The sequence below is a fragment of the Chelonia mydas genome, chromosome 7, assembly GCF_015237465.2.
Source record: "Chelonia mydas isolate rCheMyd1 chromosome 7, rCheMyd1.pri.v2, whole genome shotgun sequence".
In the NCBI taxonomy this organism is placed as follows: domain Eukaryota; kingdom Metazoa; phylum Chordata; order Testudines; family Cheloniidae; genus Chelonia; species Chelonia mydas.
The window spans coordinates 109940963-109954721 of NC_057853.1; the positions used below are offsets into that span (position 1 = coordinate 109940963).

The 13759-nt window shown below is 37.8% G+C and overlaps 1 protein-coding gene across 2 annotated transcripts in view; it reads right to left on the reverse strand.

Moving 5' to 3' along the window:
- Positions 1-13759, reverse strand: part of ATRNL1 (attractin like 1) — a 1012424-nt gene that overhangs the window by 285889 nt on the left and 712776 nt on the right. The gene's annotated exons all lie outside the window — the stretch shown is intronic.

Sequence of the window (13759 nt, forward strand, 5' to 3'; positions counted from 1 at the left end):
CAGCCATGCATCTAATTCAATGAACATGATGCTGTAAATTCAGCTGCAAAATTCAAATATGTATGTTTTGCTCTGTGCAGCTATCTGCATTTCTGTGTCTTGATTCAAGGGGCTGTCTTGAAAATATTTCTGAAACAAGCAGAGTTTTATTCTATTGAAAAAATGACATAAGAATCTCATCTCTTTCAGCATACCGCAGTGACCTCTCTACATATATTCAGAAATGTGATGAGATTTAGACTATAGCATTTAACTTTACTGTTTTTACTTCTCCTTTGTGCCACCAAAATATCTTAGAGGTGAGATGATGCTTTAAAATAACAAAATAATAATAATAGTAATTACTATTTATAAATACACTATGATTACAAAAAAATCTTATTAAATTTCTCCCAAAGTATGTGCCCTTAAAATTTAATACAAAAACTCTACAAAATTATTTTCATATATTGCAAAAATTATTACGCTTAAAGTTTATTTCTAATCTATTTTACGTAGAACTTTCTCAAACACATTTCTTTTGGGCCGAGTTTTTTCAGACTGTCTCTCTGACTCAAAGGGAATTGTTTGGAAAAACTGGACCAAGAGTAGTTAGTTGTTTTTTGATTATGTAAGCGTGAAACAAGATAAATTTCCCACATCTTCCAATTCCATTTTTTTTTGCACTCGCATAATTCAGAATGGTTGAAACTAGAATCCATTTAATTTTATATTGCTGTGTGTGCGTCTGTGTGTGCGCGTGCGTGTGAGAGAGAGATATGGTTTAGATTGCTGAGTATGGAGAAAAAAGGATGACTCATGCAATGAATTTTGCTGCAAAGATGCCTCCGTTAATGAGGAGTTTGCTGAGACTTCTGAGTTTGCTGAAGTTTGCTGAGACTATTTCACCTGAGACTTCTTGCATCTGCCAAGGGTACCTCCATTTTATTTCACCCAGTTCTTTCCTTTCCCCCCATTTTTACCTTCACCCATCTTCTCAAGAAAATGAAATGCAAAACTTAATTTAGCAGGAAAATTGAAATATTGTGTGGGCAAAAGTGATGTAATTCAAAAAAGTGAATATTGATTTCAAAACCTTTGCCAAGTTTCTTTTTCAAATGGGCTAGAATCCTAAATCCATATTAAGGCAGCTAAATAATAATGTTGATGTCCAAAAGTGCTCAAAACTCCATCTTCCATATATAATAAAGACAGATGCAGTTTAAAATGAGAAAGCAGCAGAGTGGAATTGCTAAAGACAACAGTGTAAAGCAGCAGGAAGTCAGTAAGTGCTGCAGAGAGGGCTCCATGTATACATAAGGAAATAGGCTTCTTATGCTGTCTCCCCAATTCTTATACCACTGCACAGACCAGAAACTATCTGCAATGAGAGTAATACTAATCCAACTTTTTCCCCCCCACCAGAGGCAGGGTACTACATATTTATCGTTTAATAACACTGTGTTAAAGTTAGCACCAAGGAAGGCAACACGATCTAGTAGTTAGATGATAGAAACAGGAATCAGACATCCTGACAAATCTGCTCACTGTGTATGCGCCATTGAGCAAATCACTTACCCTTTCTAATTCTTTGTTTCTCCATCTCTAAAATGGAGATAATGATACTTACCTACCTTTGCAAAGTGTTTTGAGTCCTGTTGTTGGCCTACATGAGAGTTAAATATTATGTTTCAAAGAGATGATGAACCAGGTACTTACATTGCTCCCAGTACCACCGGGTCTGACCACCTCTCAGTACTATAAAGCATGTGCATGAAGATCTCCCCTCCCCCTTTCCCTGCTAGCCAATGTGGCTTGAATTTTATTTATTTATTCACCACATCCGAGAGGATCAGATTAGAAGGGGATGCAACATACGTATTGCCGGTAGCTTTACAATAATTTGGGACACAGTAGTAGAATGTTGGCGATTAGGGATCCTGGTTTCTAATCCTGGCTCTGGAAGGAGAATGTGGTCTAGGGGTAGGCAACTGATTAGAGACAAAACCGTCACGCAAACAGCTTTAGCATATTTAGTTTGAAAGAAAGTGTGGTGACGCAGATGACACTTGAATTTTCCCATATTAGAGGTATTTTGATGGGGATCACTCTCTCCCCACTTCATGCAGCAGGAAGAGGTAGCTTGATACAGTGACATGAGGCACATTTGAGAGGTCAGACTGCAAATATTTACTGATCCACTTTATGGGTGCTGGCTTTTTATTTCTTGGGGCTGTTACTTCCAGATAAGACATGGATTGGGGAGAAGTGATGTTTCTTCATTCTGGATGTTAGTGTGCATTTAGGAGCATGCCAGATGCCCAAGCTACAGTAAGCGTGTGCCACACCCTGGGGACAAAGTAGCATAGGACAAGGATGGTGAAGCTCTGCTCTAGAGTAGTGGAGAATAGGGCTGCAAGTGGGAGGCATTTTGGGGGCAGGGCACCAAATATGACAGAGAGGCAAGCATTTCTGCGAACTCAAATGTTTGGGCTTTTTTCCAATCTCTTTAACAAAGCAGGTTAGACAAATCAGCAAACTACTGCGAGTTGTGTAAGGATTTGCAAAAATTCAATGCCTTGATTTAAATTCTTAAGCAGAAATAATAAATAAGTAACTAGACTATCTGAAATTTAAGTTTTCAGCTTTTAAAGATGATAAAGATGTAATGCTAATTTGCAAAATGTAATTCTTATGCTTCATTGTGTCTGTTAACTCTCCAGCTACATAACGGAGAAAAGTATTTCTCTTTTTTTTAATCCGGAGTTACAACTCTGCCTGGAATAGATGACTACCACATCTAATATTCATAAAATTATATATTAAACTTTCAAAAAGGCAAGTACTGTATGTCATTATAGTTATGCTTGATAGCACAGCACAGTTAATGGTCTATTGCATATTCTTTAATTTTCCTATTTTGGGGGGATTTATAATTTTAGGCTAAAAATTTATTGCAATCTGAAACCTGGTACACAGGATCCCAGTCCTCGACAGAATTTGTTAAACATGTTTCTGAGAAGCTTCCAGATAATGGATTTTAAATGTACAGCATAGGAATTTTCTTTGCGGTCCTATAAATCAAAAGTGACATTAAAGAAACTTTTGTTGGCATCTATCTGTAATAAAGATGAATTGTTTTACCTAGTAAAATAAATAAATTATTTTATAATAAAAATGGTATTATATAATCTTTATTATTATTATCTTCATTATGTGTTGTAATTGTGCTCAGATCTGCACAAACAAAGGAAGTCAGCCTATGCCCCAGAGAATTTATAACCTAGATTAGGCACAGATGTCCACTTTCAAGCTCAGGTGATAAGATGAAGGTTCTATCTTGAAGGAAACTTGGAAGGAAATTGTTGAAAGGCTCAATGAGAGAAGTTTATTTGAGGAAGGATTTGAATAAGGGATAATAAATAGTGGGAGAGAGAGAGAGATTTGGTATATGGAGAGTAATCTTCTGTTAAGTGTAATATATAACAATTCAATCTTCTTGGAGAGCATCAATATAATAGTCAGAATTACTAGTAGTGATTCATTAAGTAACAAATGTACATACCATAACTTAGGAAAGTAATTTGTATCCTTTAAAGTTACGTTTCAAAAAAATGGCTACTTACTGTAATATAAGAACAGGATTTAGTATTAAGGCACATACAATAATTAAATGTCTATATAATTCTTATTACCCTGTGTTGTAAAACTTACTAATCAAGGCAGCAATCATGAAAATACTGATACATAACTATAACTACTATTGAAGTCAATGGAACTACTCAGGCAAGTAAATTTAATCACATAAGTCTTTACATGATCAGAGCATAAATATACAATACAAAATGCACACCATATTTATAACTGTAAATCCAGTTTCAATATATACAGTATTCAGAGTAGCAGCCGTGTTAGTCTGTATTTGCAAAAAGAAAAGGAGTACTAGTGGCACCTTAGAGACTAACCAATTTATTTGAGCAAAGATAATATACCATTTTCCACTGAATGCATCTGATGAAGTGAGCTGTAGCTCACGAAAGCTTATGCTCAAATAAATTGGTTAGTCTCTAAGGTGCCACAAGTACTCCTTTTCTTTTTGTGAATATATACAGTAGAACACATGCCACTACATTCATGCAGGCCAGCTAGTTCTTACTAAAAGAAAATGTTCATCTCGCTAAGAAATATTAACAACCTAAATTTGATAACCATTAACCCACGGTATAAAACATTTTTTCAGTGTCTTTTTTACTGCATGGATGTAAGTGTCTCAAAAGCACTCTGCCTGCCTGCAAAATGAAACTTAACGCATTGTTAGATAATAGGTCATTTGACTCAGCTGCTTGTAAACCTCTTTGTCATACTAGAAAGCGTATGTATCATTTGCTGTATGTGTCTGAAATGTGAAATACTTAAGAAATATCCTTGGCTCTTAAGTTATACACTACAAGTCTGCACATCAGCAACATTTACATAGTCCAATTTAAAAAAAAATCAGCTAGTGGTTTATCCATATGCACATCCATTATTTCAACAATTTGTATTTTAATTGGGTAAAATTTAGTGTTCACTAGAGTGACAGACTATTCAGCATGGGCAGGCCTTGTGCAAGCGTCAATGGGAGTCACGTATTTGTTTAAAGTTAATTACATGCTTAATTGCTTTCTTGCGGAGTCATAAATAGGCCCCAATTCAGCAAAGCACTGAAGCATGAGGATGCTCCCTGATCTCAATGAGCTTCTCCCATGGTAGACACAGAGCTAGAGCTCTGGACTGAACACAGCCATTGCAATAGCCATCCCTTTGGCCTAGAAAAAGGTGTAGAGTATGGGAGACCATGAGTGCTAGTGTCAGTGCTTCCTCTGACTGTTCTTAATAATTTTGTGTACTTCAAAATCCTTATTATTGAGAAGACCTCATGCCTATTCGTTATGAAGTAGGACAATATAATTCCCTCCAATTTCTGGTGGGTATGAAAGAGGTTGGCACAAGATCATTTCTGGCAGTGCAAGAATCCAAGTCTCTAATATGACTGACCGAAGTTTCACCCACATAGCCACACGAACTTTCAGAATAAATGTTCCAAGTCTCGGAGCTTTGCTGTACTGTCACTAGCTACTAGATTGCACTCTCCTTCAGAGCCAAAATTGGAACACAGGATTTTTGGATTCCCAACATTCTTGTGGTGGTAGCATATCATTGTGTAAGTAACTGGGAAAGTGAGAGTCATGTTCCCCTCAATGTGCTGGTCAAGAAAGGATAACAACCTAATCCTACCAGAAACTCCTTTAGCTCAAGTGGTAGAAATCTGTTCTGTGGTTCCAAACAACCTGGGATCACACTCTGCTGATTACCTACACATGGTGTCAATATGGCTTAACATGCTGGAAATTCTGTTGGTTTTTTGTTTGCTTTTGATTTAAAAAACAAACAAAATTACATTAAAATCCCCCCCTCCCTCCCTCCCCATGGTTACTTACCTGGGTTTTAACTGTTGTTCTTTGAGATGTGGGTTCAGACATATATTCCAGTCAGGTGTGCGCACCCAATGCACCAAAGTCCGAGAACTTTGCTTAGTTGTACCCTTTGGGGTGATGCTCAGACCCTTTGGTTCCATAGCCACTCCTATGGGCATATCAGGGCAGCACTGCCCTGACCCCCCTAGGAAGAGGAGATGGAGGGTGGGTCATGTAAAACGTGTCTGCATCCTCATCTCAAAGAACAGTTACAGTACAGGTAAATAACCATTTTTTCTTCTTTGAGTGGTTGCAGATGTTTATTCCACACATTTGATTCACAAGCAGTAACTGAAGTAGGTGGGGCTTGGAATCTTCCTAAAGAATGATTGCAGAAATACCTTTCGAAAGTTTGCATCTGATTTAAATGCAGTCATAATAGCAAAATACTTGATAAAAATAGGCACTGAAGACTAGGTAGCTGTTCTGCAAACGTCCAATATAGAAACTCATCGAGGAACATGACTGAAGCTGCCTGGGCCCCCATCGAATGAGACACCAGTCTTTGTGGAGGTGTAGTCTGAGCTACTCCAAATGTTGCTGGTAATGCAGGAAGTAATCCATCTGGAGATTGTCTCTTATGAAGATTGGGTGAAGGGTCAAGGGATTTCCGTGCAGACAAAGAGTCAAGGCAAATGACGAAATGATGTAGTTGTCTCCAAGCAGAACACCAAATATCATCTCCCATAACTTTGTTTGATAGGCTTCTTGGTAAAAGTAGAGGGTATATTATATTCCTAGCAATGAAAAGGATTTTCTATTGGTTTGACTTATTGGCTGGCTGAGTTCATTTGTTTCCAGTATATGATTATATTTATGCTAGTGGGGGATTATCACTATTTGACTAAGTCTAATTGTTAGGGTGTCTAGATCTTTAGTATTAGTGTTTTTATAGATGTTTAAATTGAAAATAAAATTTAAAAATTGCCTTTTTTGAGGAAAGATTTCTTTTTTGCAGTACTGCTGCTTTCTTACAAGAAAAAAAAATCCCTGGAAGTAAAAGAGCACAATTAGACATGATCATACTTAAGGATAAATGTTTGCTTCTGCTGCAACTGAAAAGCTTTTTTAAAAAAAATATGGTAAAACTCTGGGGAGCAGATGGGTGAATTGCAGGTGACTAATTAAACTAATTTTATGGGAGGTCTAAAAAGAACAGTTTCGAAGATTGGAAAGGAGGCTAGTGAAAAATAGTGATTCTAAGATGATATAGCATGGGGCCGGGAAGATCAAAAGATTTGTTGGATATGTCAAGGAATTGTGGTAATTTTCCCAGGTGCTAAACCACTAGGGCAGAATGGGAAAATAAAGAAAAGGAATAGATGACAGTAAAGTATCTTAATGAAACTAGGAGACAATAAACCACATTCAGAAGCAATGCAAATAATCTGTACATTACACATGGAGGGACTGAGTGGAGGCTGGTGTAACTGACTCACAGATGATTGGAAGAGTGACGAACTGGCCTCTCTGCTGAACCATCAATGGTAGCCTCCAGCATCCCATGAATGATTCCTTCTCCCAAGTGCCTCTGGCACAGCACTTTATGGGGTTTAACTGGGGCATACAGGTTATGATGGTTTTCTGCACAAGAGTGAATCTCCCCTACAATTTCTAACCGGTTTACTATTGCATTTCAGTGTCACCACTGAGCATAATCACAAGCTGTGACAGAGAACAGGAACAACAGGAAAGCTGTCTAGTAGCCTCATGTGCCACTAACTGAATCATGCGCACAGATTCGCTCTCCCAGTAATAGAAAAGGTAACAAAATCTGGTCTAATATGGATCATTGTGTCACTCCATTAGTTTTTCCATTTAGAACTACTTGAACTCACAAGCATAGTTGGCCTCCATTGTCCAAGTCAGTTCTTCACTCACTCAAGCAGCTCAGTACGAACAATGAACTTTTAAATCTGTGTTCTTCATTAATTATGTCAATTAGAAACCTACCACCAGATTGTTGGGTTAACGTAATGTTTCAGAAACAATGAATCAGCTCATAGAAAATCTGAATCATAAATGCCACCTTTGGAAAAAACACTGACTAATCTAATGTTTCTGCATCAGTCAGGAAAGATCCTGCTTAGGTTAGGTCTTGGTGATTCATTTTGTGGAAAGAAACATAATTGATTCTGCTCTTTCACAAAAGTGAAGTATGTGCAGTGTCATCAGTACATCACCAGTTTATATTACTGCACAAAGGACCTTTGAATCCATTTCAAACCTACTTATTTGAAAAAAAGCCAGCAAGTTATGCAAAAGCTTGAATATGTTTAAGCTTGCATTACTGTGGAAGTTAGACATACATCCAAAATGTAAAGGGAATATCTTTTTATTGTCTTATTGACAAGGAACCTTGTTTTGCTAAACAAAAATTGTTTCAACATAGCCAGACATCTTTCCTACTATTGACTCTATTCAGGAACAAATGTTAAATTCTTCTTGCATGCTAAGCCTACAAAACATACTTCTGCACTGGCTTAGTGTATTGATTCAGTGAAAGTTGGCTGGGTTGCAGATTATTTTGATTTGTAAACAAAGGGAAATAAAAGGCAGCACAAAGTTTAATTCTCCCTTAAAAATGTTGGAGGGAGGCACTTGCACAACAAATCATCACTTTACAGTAGATAGAAGGATACTTAACATTGTATCTCATGCCATCAGTATCCAAATGACACTAGCTCCAAGTCTATCATTTGACCCAGAGACTGCAGTTTTCTTACTTACATGTTGACTAACACAGATAGGGAATCCTTGAAAATGATCTGGCTGGTACTTAATCTGAATCCCTGGAGAGGATGCTACCCAATAGGCAGAAGCACTTAGGATGAATGGGAAGAGGTTATATATCTGCTCCCTCCATTGATGGAAGCAGTAGACAATTTTGGGGCCTTTTGGGTTTCTATAAGTTGTGTGAAGGTCAGCCACTATGGACATTATTGATAAAATACAACACTAATTTTTGTTTGAAGTTGTTCCATTGCTCTCTGGTCTGCATGTTCTGCAGGGGCTGGAGCCAACAGTAAATTCACATGATTGTGTGCGTGTTTGTGTATAGACAGGCTAAGGAGCTAACAGAAAAATTCACATAAGGTAGTGGACAAAGACCTCTCCCCTAGTCTGACTTTGAATTTGAACATAATCTTAAACAGAAAGGTAAGAAGAGGCTGCACAGCAATTTAGAGCTAACAACAGACACCATGAACAATCTGGGCTGGTAAAGACAGTGGGTTCAGCGGCTCTTTAGCAATTAGCATAGAGCTTCAGTGAAGCCCTTTTTCCTTTCTAATGTGACAAAATACATCTAGCAGATACATGTACTGTGTAATTACTGCAGTAAACAAGTCCAGAAATATACTGGGTATTACTGTCAATGGTATAACCAATCAGTTATATTTATACGTGGTATAAAATGGCTGCCACAGATTCTGGCCTTTGACACTTTTTTTTTTGTTGAGACCGTCACTTGGAGCTAGATTCTGACTTGGACTACACACACAAAATAATTCCTCTCCCTCTGCTGCCTCCCTGCACCCTTAAGTGGCCTATCTGACCTTGAATCTGGGTACACTGGAGTAAGCCTGGCTACTTCTCTGCTTACTTCCTCCCTGGAGCTGGCATGCTGGTAGGACTGGGAAGTGGAAGGAACCTTGACTCCACCTTTCTCGCCCTATACACTGGTCAGAGTAACTGAGCCAACTTTGAGGAGTAGGCAGTAATGTAGGTCCCAATTCAGCAAGCTATTTAAACATAAGCATATATGTTTAAGTTCCACTGACTTCAGTGGGACTACTTACATCAGTGATGAGCAACCTCTGGCCTGTCAGGGAAATCTGCTGGCAGGCCGCGAGACCGTTTGTTTACATTGGCTGTCCGCAGGCACGGCCACTCACAGCTCCCAGTGGCCGCGGTTCCTGACCAATGGGAGCTGCGGGAAGGCGTGGGCCACCGGGACATGCTGGCTGCTGCTTCCCGCAGCTCCCATTGGCTGGGAACAGCGAACCATGGCCACTGGGAGCTGCAGGTGGCCATGCCTGCGGATGGTCAATGTAAACGGTCTCGTGGCCCGCCAGTGGATTATCCTGACGGGCCACGTGTAGCCCTTGGGCCACAAGTTGCCCACCACTGACTTACATGCTTAAGTACCTTTCTAAATCAGGCCTTGGCAAGCACTAAACTACTATCTCTAGTGCAGAAAGCAGCTCCTCCCTTCCTAATAGCTAAAGCCAACTTCACCACATTGCATCAGTGCTCCACACTGCAATTCAAGGTGCTGGTTATAATATATAAAGCCCTCAATGGTTTGGGACTGCCTCTCCTTATATGCCCTGTCAAAGCAGTTGAGATCAGATGGGAAGTATCAGTTAGCTTAAAGGGCTCTACTCCAGGTAGGCTGCCAGCCAGTCTCCTTGAAGAATTTCTATTTGTAGAATTCCCTTCTTCTCATGGTCCACCAGTAACTGGTTGTGATAGCTCTCCGTGAATACTGCACCACACATGTAATTAGTGAGTCATTTTCTTGATTGTTGAGGGTACAATACAATGGAGAAGGAAGGTCATATGCAGTGGGTGGATGTTACTGATTGAGAACCCACCTCTCAGTATAATTGGTGGAAATACAATCTTAACTTTATTAAGAAAGGTAAGAACATGCCTTCAAGCTATACAGCAATTTGCATCTAGCAACAGGAACCAGGAAAGATCTGAGCTGGCTAAAGCTAGTAAAGACTGGATGGCAGCTCCTTGGTGGTTATCAAGGAGCTTCAGTGAAGCCCCTTTCCCTGGTAACTTGTCAACAAACAGTCATTATCATAGATATACAAGAAGATGTCGAGTACAAAACTTACTTCTTACCAAGTTAAAACATTTTATAATAGTATAGATGTCAAGCAACGCTAGGCAGACTGTGTCACTCTTCCTGTGTTAAGTCTTATTTCTCCAGGGACTTACATAGACTTCACCACCATAAAGGCAAAGCCCTTTGCTAAGGACAGTGAAGTAAATTAGAGACAATTTAAGCCATTTTTCCACTGAAAGTTTATGCCTGACTCTTAAACTTTATCATGCTTCTTGGCAGTTTTTCTTCTTTCTGTATTGTTTGCATTACTCTTTAAGAAGTTTTAAAAGTGACACCGTTTCTCCTGTTCAATCTGGCCATCTTATTTCCCTCTCTGCGTTTCTTATAAGATTAAATGATTTAAATATGTATGGTTTGGCCAAATGACAGAAGGTTTGATGGCAGTACACAAGTATAAGAAGGGTATAAACGGTTGGGAAGGAATGGCATATTTCAGGATCTCTCAAAGGAATACTGCAGATGAAATTCAGATGAAATTAACCAAGGGGAAATGTAACAATAAGCAGCATTAACATTAATAATTAGTAAGCTTCATTTTTGTTTTATCTGTTTCCCAAGTCCATTCAATTAAAAAAAAAAACCATTTTGATATTTTTCCTTGAAAAATCATTCAACAGTCAGAGTATGAAATAAAACACACAAAACCACCACAGTTCAGCACTCATAAGCTGTTCTAGAATAGTAAAAATGTGTGTATGTGTGCACCCATGCACATACATACTTAAGCTCTTCATGAGCACAGATTGTCATTTATTATATGTTTATAAAGCATCAAGCCCTGGCCCTTGGATGCTAAAGCAATTAGTAATAATACTAATACATGCACAATGGAAACAATTAGTAACAAAACTGTATTCTATTGCATAACTTCCAAAGCAACGTTAAAAAGAACAGAATATAAAAATTAACATTGAGTTTTAAATAAACCTTTGCACTGCCTTTGAGACCTTACCCATCATGTTTCAGCCCAAAATTTTACAGTGAAGTATAAGCCACTGAAATTGAAAATAAGCATTTACAATTGAAACACTGATACATAGTTAAGTTACAGTATACAGATGCACTCTTAAAATAAACCTGTTAGTGATGTATTATAATTAAAGACTTAATGTAGTCTTAATTTTCTGAAAATGCCTTCTGGAAACAAGACCATTTTACTTCAGTTATTCCAAAACAAAATTCTACTCAGCTTCCTTAAATTTATATTGGAGTATAATACATTAAAGACTTTGTAATCCATCTAAAATGACAAAAGCATTAATGCCTTTAATGGTTTTTCAACCAAACGGCTTTATAAAACATAAAAAAGCAGACTGTGTTTGATCTCAGAAGCTAAGGAAATTTCAGAAGAATTGATTTTTTTTTCCTATTCACAGTAATCTATTCTTTTTCAATGTTTCACCATCAATAGATTAGCCAACATATAAAATCAATCATTAATTCCGTGACAGGAAAGAATTCTTTGTTCCTTGTATAACTGCAGTATGAATGGAGGCTGACCTAATGGCCTAATTGAAGTGGTAAGCACACAGCAAATAGTGAAACAATGAAAATGCTGTTAAAAAATGGATCGTTTCCATTTGTACTTAGCACAGTAGCTCCGTATTACTGAGCTAAGACATCATGTTCCATTGCCATTTGAAATAATGCCATTAATAGGAGAAAACAGAAACAGAAGAAATGGAGAATTCAAATTGAGAGCATAAAATACCGAAGATACAAAAAGCAAACACAACGGAAAATCTCAGAGGTCCTGTGTTAAAAAAGTGAGAGAGAGAGAGAAAGAAAGAACATACTTTGAAAGTAAGGCACTGGTTGAAATCATGTTAAGCATAGAGTGTCTCGGATGATACAAGCTTGTTCAACACAAAGAACAAAAGTGCAATTCATATGCCTGAATAAGCCGGCTAATCTTGTTAGGATATGCATTCATGTAAAATTAGTCTCTGCATCTCTGTCTGAAAGAAGCACTTAGACCTTTTTAATTTTTATAGCCTATGGCAGTAAACGATTGTAATCATTTAACAATCAGACTCTTTACAATTTAGATCTGTTCTTAAGGCTGCTGCAGTAGATACTTCCAATTTAATAATTGTGAAACTGAACTCATTTATTTTGCCTCCCTAAACTCTATGTTGTGCATTTCACATTACTGGAATAAGTTTCTCTGTTAAAGCTTCCTGACAAAGTTCTAACACACATGCTGTCTCAGCTACAATTCTGTCCATCTCATGGCACAGCCTGATAAACCGTGGCAACGTAGAGCGCTTGTTGCCTGAAGTTGCAAGATGATCACATAATTATTGACCATATTCTCTTGACTTTTCTATTGGTTGTTCAGGGCCTTGCCTTTCATCAATCTGTTAAAAAAGACTTTGGTACAAATGACACGTGTTAAATAAATACATATATTCTAGAGCAGAATGTGTCATAGCAACTTAAAATAAAAAGAGACTGGGGATTCTAAATGTTTATATTTAGAATAGCTATGCTGCTGGGCTTTCACAGACTATCTGGCTCAAGAGATTTCGGCAATGAAAAACACTCAAGTAGCTGAGTAAGCAAAACTGATCTTAAGATTTCAGAGAAACTTAAAACTAACCATAGTGAAACAAATTAAAACCTTGCAAAAATCTATTAAAGTAGGTCACTTTGTGAAATCACTGTTAGGCAAACACAAAGTAAATTGAAAAGGAGTACTTGTGGCACCTTAGAGACTAACCAGTTCATTTGAGCATGAGCTTTCGTGAGCTACAGCTCACTTCATCGGATAGCTATGCATCCGATGAAGTGAGCTGTAGCTCACGAAAGCTCATGCTCAAATAAACTGGTTAGTCTCTAAGGTGCCACAAGTACTCCTTTTCTTTTTACGAATACAGACTAACACGGCTGTTACTCTGAAACCTGACAAAGTAAATTGTGTTCCTGTTGATTAGCACACAACTTTTCCTACAAGCTACACTAAATTGTGAAGAATCATAGGTTGTCTCTATGAAAAATTATAAATAAAAATCCTCTGTTGCAAGGGTTTTTGATCACTTTTTCCCCCCCCCACACACACACCTACCATGCACCAGTTTACTGTACTAAAGATACTGACAGTAATGATGGACAGCCCAACAACACAGTAATGTTCTACTATATCCAAAGTCACAGATTAAGAAGAAAATGGAATCTCTCAATTGTGGTTTATTGAGATAAAATTAGCTATTGTGATACACAATTTATTTTAAAAAAATATATAGGTGAATATTATAGATGGCCTGAATCTGTATCCACTGTAGTCAATGGAAGGATTCTTCAGTGGCCATTCATTGCATCTGGGCCATGGAGCAAAAACAGATTTATTGTTTATAGACTGCTTTACAGTGTCTGATAATACAAGTGCCCAATCTAAAGTACA